The sequence below is a fragment of the Solea senegalensis genome, linkage group LG12 (genome assembly GCF_019176455.1).
Source record: "Solea senegalensis isolate Sse05_10M linkage group LG12, IFAPA_SoseM_1, whole genome shotgun sequence".
Taxonomy (NCBI): Eukaryota; Metazoa; Chordata; class Actinopteri; order Pleuronectiformes; family Soleidae; genus Solea; species Solea senegalensis.
In genome coordinates this window covers 2866537-2879414 of record NC_058032.1, presented here as the reverse complement: position 1 = coordinate 2879414, position 12878 = coordinate 2866537, and the positions used below count along the sequence as shown (strand labels likewise).

Below are 12878 nucleotides of genomic sequence, written 5' to 3'. Positions count from 1 at the left end.
GTTCTGAACTGTTGGTCAAACAATTCGAGCAAACTCGGGGAACTGGATGTGATGTATATATATAATATCCATTACAGACAAATTCAGGATAATGAAGTGATGCAAGTGCTGCAATTGCATCGACTTGCGTCAGCGAACTAATTCACTAATCTCTATCACACAAACTAAGGCTAAATAATTAACAATAATAGGGAAATAAATAAATAAAATGTGGTAATATTTATTTTAAAAAAAACATATTTATATGTTACATACATATACAAAATCACTGTATTGAATATCGGGAAAAAGAAACAAATTAAATATGATATTATTCTGTAAACCCAAAATTAAGTGCATATTACCGGAATGTCAAATGTATGGCCCGTGGGCCAGAATCAGACCACAACAGGGTCCGATCGGGTCCGGCAGGATGAATTTGTGACAATTACACACTAACTATAATGTGAATTATTAGAAAATCAATGTTGTGGTGTTGGTTTTGAATTGTGTGCAGGAAAGTCCTGGTAAACATAATGGTTTTTGAAGCTGATACACTTTCATAAAGTATCTTATACCGTCATGTAAGTTCAATATTCATTAACTCTTGTTCATCTGTGACTAAGCAAACACCGTGACATAATTCAACAATGTGTCATAAAATGCAAGATTCTCAAGTCTTTTTATGAAACATCTTTTTCCCCTCTCAAGTAAGCAGTGATAGATTTAGTTTATGCTAATTTCTAATTGGAAATTTAAGTCTACATGAGCAAAAGAATTGCACTGGATGCACGGCATTCACCCTTTATTTCTAGGACATTGTGTTCATGTAACATACATGAACACACACACAGCAACGAGCCTCCATCTCTCCCACAGAAAACACTTCTCCTGGAGAGCATGAAATGTCTCGTTAGTATTCTACATGCCCGCCTACTGGCTAGTTTGGCTCAAATTGGTACGACATAAATAGAGAAGGGGGGTGTTAACAGCTGATCAAGGAGCCCCTGGGTAAGGAGTGTGACATTTCTAACATTTGCTCTCACCAATCACAGAAAAACTGTTTTTTGTTGGGTTTTTTTTTTTTTGGTTTTACACCTTAGCCCCACCCCCCTTTCAAAGTGCAGAGCAGAGCACAATCATTCCCTCATGAAATAAACAAAACACTTCAAAACCATTACTCATGGTTAGCGGAAAATAAGTTTTTAATGGTTTTAAATAGGGGGCGGGGTGAGGTGGTGATTTTATGTAGTCATCAATCTGTGAAGACGCCCACAGTGTAACCTCGCAGAGACGGTGACATTTACATTCAGTCTCCCCTTAGAAAGTGGATCCATGCTACATGCAGAGCCACTGCCTGGTGGATGACTGTCCTGATTAGCCAATTATGAACTGCGTCTGCATCGCGGAGTCAAATCTTTCCAAAAAAATGACCCAGCATCATCACTGAGGCAATTATACAGCAGTAAACTTTCTTTAATAAATCAACAGATCCACTTAAAGGAACAATTAGAAGGGCAGATTCTGAACAGACTGCCCATAACTCTGTTTGTATAATTGCTTTACAATGAAAACTGTCCTTATAAAACAAGCCTTACACAGGCAAGGATCTTTGCATTATGGAAGCTGCCGCCATGTTTCTCCAGCAGATGAAACAAACCAGCTAGTGTGTGGATTTTGAAGCAGAATTTACAATGAATGCATGAATGAATGAATGAAGGAAGGAAGACATCCTCTTCTCTGGGTAAGAAAAGTTTCACCCTTCAGTCTCACTTTAAACACTTCAGATTCTTACATTATGGACTAAAAAAAGAAAGAAAAGAAAAAAGAAGCATCTGATGAAACGAGTGGAGGTCATTTGGTTCAGGCTGGCGGGACACTAATCATCTGCGTCTCAGAAAGTCCCAAACACAAACAGTTACCATTGATTAAAGCATCAGAGCAATTGAAAATGCAATAAGGATTTGGTGCCATTAAATGAACTGTGAAAGTAACTGCACTACGTTTGGTGGCGAGTGGTACGAACCAGGGACGACGACTGCAAATCAGCTGTGGTCCTACACACACGACTAGGATGGAAGAGTGTTTATGTATCACACACGTCAAATACATCAATACAACAAAATATAACATTTAACAGTGTCGATATTGGTGATATTTGAGCCACAGACTGGACATTGTCAATAGAAAAGTTAAACTTTGGAAGTAAAGATCATAATAATCACTCATGGCAACAATAAATTAGCCCATTAGCAGCATCTTATCCAAGCAATTTAAACAAGTGTTAATGAACATTGTTTTAACTTCCACGCTGGAACTGACGAGACTAATGAAAGAAACAAACACAGCAGTTTGACTGCGTTGGCACACATGCCAGACTTCAGCAGACAAAGCATTTTACAACACAGGAGTAGCCACAGCTGACCAGAATGCTGAAATGGCAACTCTCGACTAAGCCTTTGTTCGATAATTATATTTCTGCGGGGCCGTCGTACGTATCAGCTCCGATCTCCCCGTCGCTGACCTCTGTAAATAACCATAATAAAGATTGTACTTGTCGTCATTGCTGTGTCCCTCCAAGACAATCCACCTGTCACCATGTGGGCCTGGCTGGTCTCTCCCCCCCCCCCATCCCATCCTCCTCTCATCTTGTTGTTGGCCATTTGCCGGAGCACAGATCAGACTATCAGCCATGGGGAGTGGAGAGAGTGGTTGATGGAGCTGGTGGAGATCAGGGCTGGCTCTCTTTAACACAGCCAGCACCTCCAACAATAGCCGCCTCTGACAGCTTTGCATAATTCATCTTGTCGAGTCTCTCTCTCCCTTTCCTCCCTCTCGCTCTCTCTCCCTCTCCCTCTCCTCTTTCAGTTTCTCTTCAGTTCTTCTTTTTATTTCTGCCTCCCGGCGCTTGGAGAAGGGGAGAGGGGGAACCAGTGCAGTGCTCCATCAGATGCTGCCTGTCTCCCCTCCCTCTCCTCGACACCAGAGATTTTGGAGACACAGAAATGTTTGTCTGTATCACGTTGCCCAGACTCTATGAATTCTGAATGCCATCTGAACCAGATTGTGTTCCGTTCTTTACACGGGCTCGGTGCCTGAACTGTAACAGGAACTCGGGGTACGATTACCTAAAAATAAGCGACAATCAAAGTCAAAATGATTGTTTGTGATTAGCCGCTCTATTCATGTATCAGTTTCCAGAAGATCTGATCAACGACTGCTTTGTTTTCTTGTCAGTTACTTTGATCCTAAATGAGTACAGGACGTCTTTTTCTTTTTTTTTTCTTTTTTTTTTGCATAAAACTAAAACTGGATTTTTCTTAATTCTAAAATGGTGTGCAATAACAGACCTTTGAAGAGCCTGTTGGGTAAAGATAAAGAGAAAGGAAGCGAGTGAGTTGGGGGAGAAAGGAGCAAACAAAATCACCACAGCATTTACCAGCAATTAAATTTCAGTGGCAGCTATATCCTTAGCAAACTTAGTGACGGATGAGCTTACTGCAAGCAGGGAGAGGATGATGAAATCCTGCACCACACTAAGTCCCTTGTCTTCGTGTATGATGCACAATATTCACAAGTTAAAGTGATGAAAATCTCTGATAGAGCCACTTCAGATTATTCACTAAGCTCGGAGCCTTTATCCCTCATAGTTTCAGCACTTTTAGACGACAAATACAGCTAATGTGACTGTGTATAAAGCAAATCTCCAAAAAGCTGCGTTCGACTCAGTGTTTTCATTTGTTGTCTTTTGTTTTTTTCACTTTTCCTCGTCTGACGCTGGTAAATCTTAGCGGTCAGCGTCTAATCCTCACCATTTTATTGTTCCTTTTTTTTTTTTTTGTCTGTGTGGATTGAATAATGAAAAACAGCAACTGCCAGTGCCAGGATACAACATAATAAGCTGAGCAGGGGTGTTTACAAATCCCACAAATAACCCTTCACCAGTGACAGTATGAGTTATATATTCATTGAATCCTTAGCGCGAGGGAAGAAGAAGCAGAAGAAGAAGAAGGAAAAAAAACCTGCAAACACAGCCAAATTCATTTTTTAAAATGTAATTGTAAGGTATGGACAACTGGAATATAACATAAGCTGTTTCTTTCTGCAGTATCTCCCTCTATCTCGAATGGTAATAGCAGGTTATTCACCGCTTTCACACACACACACACACACACACACACATGCAGTCCATCCAAGGCTACTGGTATTGAACCCAGCTCTTATCGAAAATAGGCGCTCCCTCCCAAATCACACTCCCGATTACACCACGCGCTCTTAATTCAAAGGGCCACAGTTTGCAGCTTTCACAAATTGGTATCACCGCGCCGCTATTTCGCACGAGGGATCCAAGGAAGTATTGATGTGCATGCACAATCGCGCTAATTGAGAATCTTGCAAGACGGTGTCAACAATCGTCATCTAATGCTCACTCATAATGAATCGACTCCATGGTGTGCAGAAATAAAATCGGCTCCACGGACCTGTGGCAATTTACAGCCATAGCCACGATGGACCCATTGTTACGGAAATAAATTAAATTGAAGCATGCCACCGCTGCATGGTAATGAAGCTACAGAGCAATCACGACGCCATGGAGGACGAGCGGAAGAGCCAAACTCGCATCATATCTATCCACAATGACTCTGGTAAACAAAGGGAAATATAAGCTAATCCTGAGGCTAAGGCACTGCAGGTAACTGCATTTATTTGCATCAGGAAATAATAATAATGCCCTTTTTATGGAGAATTACACACTCTCAATTAAAAGCAAGTGTTGCGTAACAGTCTAATGCAGATATCTGGAGATGTCATTGTGTCACGACGATGAGGGTGAATCACCAGAGCACTGAGAGCAAGAGTGAGAGTCATTACTCACTCAAACTACATTTGAAATGCTGGGAGCGGACAAACCTGGCTGCACGATAAAGAAATAAAATAATACAAAATCGAATGCAGAAAAAGTGCTGACACAGTTGTATCATTGGAATGCATCTCACATAAGCGCACAACAAACTAACACGCCCCATTTCAGCGTGTGCAGGAGGAGACACGGCAAACGCGCTACGGTGGGTATCAGTGAACGCTTCCACACTGTATTTGGAATGCAACACTACTGCGCTGCTGTGGCTGCCAGAAAATATCAAGTCTGACCAGACAGTGACTTTGGCTTGCTCTCACTGCTATGCAGCCACATAACTTTTTTACTGACTGGAAAATAATTCTTTAATGCTATCAAATCAGAAGAATGTGACCATTTTTTTTTGCACTTGATAATACGGAATAATCCACTGTTTCACGTGGCGCCGCACAAACCACACAATGCATACGCAAACGGGAGGGTTTCATTCTTTAGGTGTCAGCGTTTTGAGGAGTATGTAGGTCATGATGGCACACGATCAGAATACTGAGCGACTGCAAGCCTTATTAAAGAAACATCAATCTGAAAATCCACCAACATCGCGTTGCTTTCTTGACTTCCAGAGGTAAAACTTCCAGAGCGTGTACCCTGTAGCAACTGACCGCAATGTACACCACTCTCCACTGGAAGTCAAAGATTGCTGACCTGTATAGCATTACCGTGACTCCGAGGCGCCAGTTTTACACTCCTCGATGGTCTGATATTCAATATTTCTTTTCTTTTTTTTTCCCCCTTCTGCACCCTGCTGAAAATAAACAGAAAGAGGAAGTGTTGCTGACTGGGTTTCCATGTGAACCAGCCTCTCCTCCTCGCCTCCATCTCGGTCGCCCCCCTAAGACCTGCAGCTTTCAGCACGACAGAGCTTGCATCAACTGAATTATTGAGGCCGTCAAGAAGCTCCATCATCAAGCCTAGCTGACGCCCAACTTCCCACTGGGCTGTCCGAGGGCCACAAAAGACCAAATCCGAGGCTGTTGGCAGGTTGACACTATTCTAGGAAACCTCCTGCTGGGCTAATAGTGCTTTGTTGCAAATATAGCCAAAGAAATCACACAAAAAAAAGAGTTTTGGTGAGTTAAAGCACATGAAAGGGAAGAAGAAGTGTTTCAACGCCAAACTGAAAACTACCTCCCATCAATATTTTAATATAAACTGACATAAAAACCAGTATATAATGATGATTTATGTGGCAGACTTGGTCATGTGTATGGTAGCTAGTGACAAAGTGTTTGCCAGGGACCGCTCTTTAAATATGTAACATTTCCTGATATATTGTCTGTATTTCACTGGGCCTGAACCTCGACACCGCGCAGGAATTCACTCAAGGCAATTTACACAAGCAGAGAGCACAATGCATTTCTATTTTGTTCTCCCTGTGACAGAGCTAAGCACATTTCTGTTTGGCTCTCATCGCAACACACTCAGCCCGGAGCGCAGTGGAGAGATGTACTATTACAAAGTCAGGCCGACTCCTCAATCTTGCCACTTGGTCTTGACCCAGAAAGTCCGCCAGTGCACGCTGAGCCATAAATGTTAATCTGTAGGTTACAACAGTGTGAAGTGGTGCTGCTCCCAGAGCCGGACCAGCAGGACAGCATCCTGTGGCTAATCGCAGGTGGCTTTCATCTCAGCCTCCTTTGGCCGTAGAGCAGCAGCAGTAAATTATTTGAAGTAAAAACCAAGAGCCGACAAAGCTTGAAAGTCAGCTTTTTTTTATATTTTTATGTTATTCCAACGTACTCATGCACTGAAGTATGGCTCCCAGTTAATCATAAACAATTACCGGCTGGGCTGTTTTGTCCGTGAACTCCCACGCATGTGCTGCACATATCCAGCAGCACATTTGCACGCGATGAGATGCAGGACTCGTTTTATGTTATGCACGACACATGGGGGTCACGCAGGGAGTCTGCAGCAGCAGCCACGGAGCGGGCCCAGTACCCGGTCCCTCGAGGACACGTCTCTCCCTTCCAATCAACATGCAATGACAGGTATCACATTATACTGAGTAGATAGTCGAGATGGAAAATGCCATGTGTATCAATTTTCATCCTAATGTAAAACTCCATTTGCAATCTTAGCTGTGACTCAAACTCTTTGAAGCAACCGTGTTTTAATTCAATCGGTGTGGGGGATAAGGAAATAAAAACATGAACCTGTTATACATGTAGACACTGGGAAGAAAAACAAAAAAGGTGAGGGTTCAAAAGAAGAGTCTCAAAGTGCTCACATCCATACACATCTCCCCTCGCTCTCTTCCTCATGCATGGTACAATGTAGTTAAGGACTACAATGGTAATGCATCAAGTCCTGTCACTAAATATTCCGACACTAAGCACATTTCAAGAACATGCAATCTCCTTCCCCCCCCAAAATCCTATAGGGTGACTTTCAGCAATAATTGGCAACTTTTTTTCTTCTTCATATTGCCATGAGGGTTAACTTAGCTGTAAGTATTACATTGCTGCACCAAACCCGAATAATCCTCTGACCTCAGGGTCATTGAAAGCCAGTGAACAAGCATGTTGTCTGATGGAGGTTTTGAAATCCAGGTTTCTTTAGATTTCTTTAAAAAAAAAAAATGAAAAAACTCGACCCTCAACACATCGCTGCATGCTTTACTTCCATGGCAACTATTTATCATGATGTCTGGCTTGTCTCGGGGGAGGAGACGGGAACATGTAGCGAGAGCGGGTGCGAAACACGGGTGAAGGGAGAGTGCGGCAGACAATAGCCAGGCAGGCTGTGTGTTAATAGTAACAGATTAGAGGGCCAGTAATTATGTAAAGTAAATATGACATGGAACCGATCCGTTGAGCGCCGGGGGAACTGAGCGTAGTTTGTCAGGCTGAATTAACCTTCACATGTTTGCTCTGACATGTTGGCACAGGCAGCGCCACTGTTCTGTTTGCCACATCAATTGTTTTAATTCATAAGGTCATCGTCTGAGCGGCTGTCGGCGTCCACAAGTGATACGACACTGTATTATAAAGGCACGCGCGGTCTGTGCATCGACTCTCACTCCATATCTGCGAGATATCTGAGAGGAGCCATTCTTACCGAGGGTAGACCGAGTCATCTTGATTGTCCCCCAACAATCTATAAAAGTGTTTGGGGGCCAGTATTGGAGCCGACATTATCCCTGAAGGAGGCAGTTCTCATCACACAGAATATTAAACTCTCCACAGGAATAATGAAAGGGGAAATTACTTAAGGATTGGAGCGAGCGGTGGCGGCGTTGTGTACACAGTTCTTCAAATATTTTGGAATTAATTTTGACGACTTTTAAGCCGCAGACGTAGTTAAAATGAAGGAGAAAAAAAATCATCTCGGGAATTTCACGCCGCCTGCAGCATCAGAAATTGTAGTCTATTGCTTTGATTAGTGGGATTAAAGGGCAGTGAGGTTTAAGGCACCACGACAGGGTCACAGTGTATGGAACACACACATTTATTTTTCTTGAGAGAAACGTGAGCATTCACCAGGGTCCTATCTCACTCCAGGTGTGTTTCTCCACAGTCTGAACACGACTCACTTCATTTATCAGGATTGTGCCGCAGTCGCCAGAGGAGTCAGCGTCACAGATTGTGACGTCTCATTCAGCACGGTCAAATTAAATTATTATCAGTGTCTCGGAAAACAAGGATAATGCAAACAGCACTTGTGCCCTATTAGAAAAACCACATGTTCAATATCACCCAATAAGTGTCACTGTAATGCTTTTACAGGCTGGCACAAGGAAGACAGACTGTTTCCCTTCTAATGGGAAGTCCTTTATTTTATTTTTGGGTTTTTTTTTTTTGTTTTTTTTTGTTGCTGATGTCCTTCTGAGGCCCGAGACACAGCCAAAGGCTAAAGATTGGAGATGAGAATATTGATCTCTGTTAAAAAAAAAAAAAGAAAGAAGATATTTTTTCCCCCACAATACACTCGCCACTTCACGCTGAGCAACATCTCAAACGCTCATACGATAATAGAAGTGCGCGTAATGATTTCAGACACAGATGGGGGGGTGAAGATCTAAAGTCTGAGCCAAATGGAAGGAAAACAAATAAATAAATAAATCAGAAAATGGCCTCAACATGCTGCAGTTCCTCACCAGCACTGCAAGGACAATAGCCATCCATCACTTTAGCCGGATAAACGACACACATGTCCTCATGGGCGACTGTGGGACGAGGGACATGCTTGTTTGCCTGATTGTGTTTAGCCTGATGTATGTCACAAATCACATCACTCCGAGGCACCATGTCGTAGCTGAGAGACACAATAAAGAGAGGAGGAGACACACCACCACCACCTACACCACCTGACGTCTGAACATCAGAAAAGAAATCAGCACTTCCTACTACATTATCGCTTCTAAAATCCTCCAAATCATATATTATACATCGCTTTATACATCTACGGGTTTTCGGGCACCTGCGTTTGTGCCTGTATGCAGAAAATGTGGCGGTAAAAGTTTCTGCAGGCTGCTCATGAGACTCGAGAGGTTTCGAAATTCTACGTATAAACACAACCTTCCTGGAGGCCTCTTACAAATTCATTGAGAGGCTCTGATGAAGTTTCACCACCTTCTGCACCTGAGGCTGCAGATGTGTGTGTGTGTGTGTGTGTGTGTAAGCTCATCGGCACTTGAATTATTACTGGAGTGAGCTGGTCATCTCTGCAGGTGATTCACAGCCCATGTAAGGCTTTCAGGGTTTTTATATGCTCTTTTATGTGAAGATAAATTCACTCTTCTGGAGCAAAGCCCGTCCCACCGTGTCAGGTGGTCAGAGGTCTAGAGGAGGACATTATGGTGAGAGGTGATGGAGACTGGTTTGGCAGATTAGGTTCTTATTGTCATCACTTATTTATGAAAAAAAATTCATAGAGGGAGATTGAACTTCTGTAGAAAAAAATAAAAATCTTCCCTGTGGATGACATTTTTCTACATTTCCCTCCTCAGATGACATTTAAAAAGACCTTTGAATGCACAAAGTTATGACAAATGATCCCGTGCACAGCACATAATGAGAGACGATTGCAAACCAAATCTTGGGAGGCGGGGTGTTGAACTTATCCCAATACTTGCTCAGTATTGGATGTGTTAACATCTTGTTCTGCACTTGTACTCATTAAAAAACGGAATTTGACATCCAAATCCACAGGGTGCATGACTCAAAATGTGGTGAAAGCGAGGGAGAGAGGACGGAAGCGGGGCTCCAGGTGTAGTCCTGCAGGATATTAACCCACAGAGCGTGCCGAACCATGTCAGACCCACACTACTGAATAAAATACCCTCTGATTCTGCAGTATCTTTAAATGACTGAGACACACATTTAGATGCAGAATGATGAAAGCGTGGAACTGACCTGTTCGAAGCCTCTCAGCGACACATAAACTTCCAGCGGTGCGTGGTTTTTTTAGTCCAAACTTGCGGGAGGCTGCTGCAGCAGCAGCGGGGCAGCAGGAGAGCGCGCGCGTCTTCCTCTCTGACAATCACCGCACGTGCAGCTGGACACACTGTCACACACGCATGTGTCACTAAAGCCCTCAGTTGAGCAACAGTCGTGGACAGAGAGCTGCAGCTTCCAGCTCCGTGTGGAAACAAGGGGAAAACGTGTCTCCTTCCCAGTCAGCGGCTCCTCTTCCTCTTCCTCTCCTCCTCCTCTCTCACACAGGATACTTCCAACAGCAGTAGGCTACAGTTGTCTTCTTCCAGGAGGAAAACACCACTGATGATAACATGCTTCCCCCTCTGCGGGATGTGCGTGTGCGCGAGTGAGTGTTTTGTCACAGAAAAGTCACGCGCTTAAAGGATGCGGAGGCTCAGCAGCCGCTCAGCTGCTCTTTTGTCCGAGCCGCACTTGTCAGCTGATAAACTGCGCATCCCGCCGCTTCCTTCCCTCAGCGTCGCCACTGCTCTGCCTATCAGCGCCTCTGCCTGTGTGTGTGTGTGTGTGAGAGAGAGAGAGCGAGAGAGCGAGAGAGAGAGAGAGAGAGAGAGAGAGAGAGAGGGTGCGATGGTCAATTAAATAAAAAGAAAATCATCAGGGGTCAATGATGACCTCCACCCATGCAACATCTGCACGTGTGAGCACAATTTTATTTTATTTTATTTTTTTGCTCACTAAAAAAAAAAAATGGCTGACAAACTAAAGAATGACTTACTTTATTACTTAATTACTTATTACCAATTAAAGCAAGCAAGAACTTTAGTTTGAATGAACTTATTTGACCAATTTAACTGAAATAACTCATTCTTAAAATTCATTCTTAAAATTAAGAAAATAACTCAGTAAGTCAAAGTGATATGTATATATATATATAAATAAATAATCCACAGCATGCAATTCCTTCCTCTAGGGGGCTCTCAATCAATACCATCACAAAAGATGATGTCAGAAAGCAGCGAGGGATCATGGGAATTGAATTGTATTGAATATGTTTGTATATCGTTGGAAAAAATATACAATAACAAATATTACAAATAATATCCAACATTCATTTACACATCGTTTTTTTCAGTGATTTCCAAACTTTCTACACTGGGATCCACTTTATTAAAGACGATAAATGGGACTGCGTACTAAAGCCCGGGCAGAAACGTCTTTTCACGTTTTAAAGGGGTGTCCACTTAAGAACGGCGATTGGGTCCAGCTCTGCATAAGTAAATTATAAACCTTTACTTTAACACATAAAATAAAGATAAAATTCCGTCTCTTAAACGAAAAGAAAAAAAGATATAACACGACTTTCCTGTGGGTTTCTGATAAGAACAGGGACAGAGAACACAATGTTTTAGGAGGCCTAACTAAAATAAAAACATCACTAGCTTTTAAACCGTACTTTACATCATGAACATTTCCATTTGCTGTCAGACAGCAACGTTCTCATTTGCACCGCATTTGTTCCGACATACACTTTTACCTACATGCACAGACTGTTATTAACTGTGTTAAGAAGCGGCAGCTCAGCTGTTATACTTTAAAAAAAAGGTGTCTGACAGCATAGTAAAGCAAAAGCTGTGAACAATTACATAGTTAAGGGTTTGTTTTTTTTCAGTTAGGCCTTCTTTAATGGGGCTACATCAAATGTTCTCAGCTGTCCCCATTCGTATAAAAACAACGTGTAAATTGTGTCCTGCTGCCTTCCATCTGCTTTCTACTGTATACAATGTAAAAAAAATAATAATAATACTACAGGAACTATCCCCTTAAACATAAAATAAGGTGGAGGTGGATTTACTGTGAAGCACAACATCCTCCTGCCTGTTTCCCTCTTCTCCTCTGCTGCCATATAATTGGCCACCTCTGAAATCTCCAGTTTTCTCACCTCCAGTCTGACAAAGGGGAAGGAAATGTGAAGGCAGACTGATGCAAAACAAATGTGTTATTTCTCGCAGAACACTCGCTGCTAAGGGTTACTCAAGCTGTTAATTAAGCTGTTTGATAAACAAGATGGGCCCGAGTGTTGGTATGAAAACGCTGCCTCAAAAAAGTGGCAAGTGAATAAAGCTCGAGTCGTATTGTTTTTGCCATCTGCAGTGGACTCGAGCCAGTGCAGCCGTGTATGCAAAGAATTTCAGTTCAATCAACCCCTAAAGGTTCAGTGTATGATCACAGAGATGGTGTTTATTATTATTATTATTATTATTATATGTAAAGTGATATATAATTCACTTCACTGGTCATATTTAGCACTTATTTTCTGTGTTATTGTCGTTAATATGGTTTAAATGGCTCCTTAAATTGGCCTGCTATTGTATGATGTACAATTAATTGAGGTAAACTGTGTTTTTCCCTCATTGGGCCTCATATGTTGTAGGTCCGCACCTGGTGGCTGTAGCAGGACAAGGAGCAACAGTTTTCTGACCATAACCAAACTGTAACTATAGTGTCTTGTCACTCACATTGTTTTAAGTAGTTTCTGGTATACGAAGGCCACCGTAGTTCCCGTTTGCAATCTGCATTCACGCCATTAGATGTCACTAATT

General features: G+C 42.4%; 1 protein-coding gene across 1 annotated transcript in view; it reads right to left on the bottom strand.

Moving 5' to 3' along the window:
* LOC122778750 (teneurin-3-like) overlaps positions 1-12878 on the bottom strand; it is a 128258-nt gene that overhangs the window by 113574 nt on the left and 1806 nt on the right. Inside the window, exon 2 of the mRNA XM_044040847.1 lies at positions 10255-10826. The gene's annotated coding sequence lies outside the window, so the exon portion shown is untranslated. The remainder of the gene's footprint in view (positions 1-10254; positions 10827-12878) is intronic.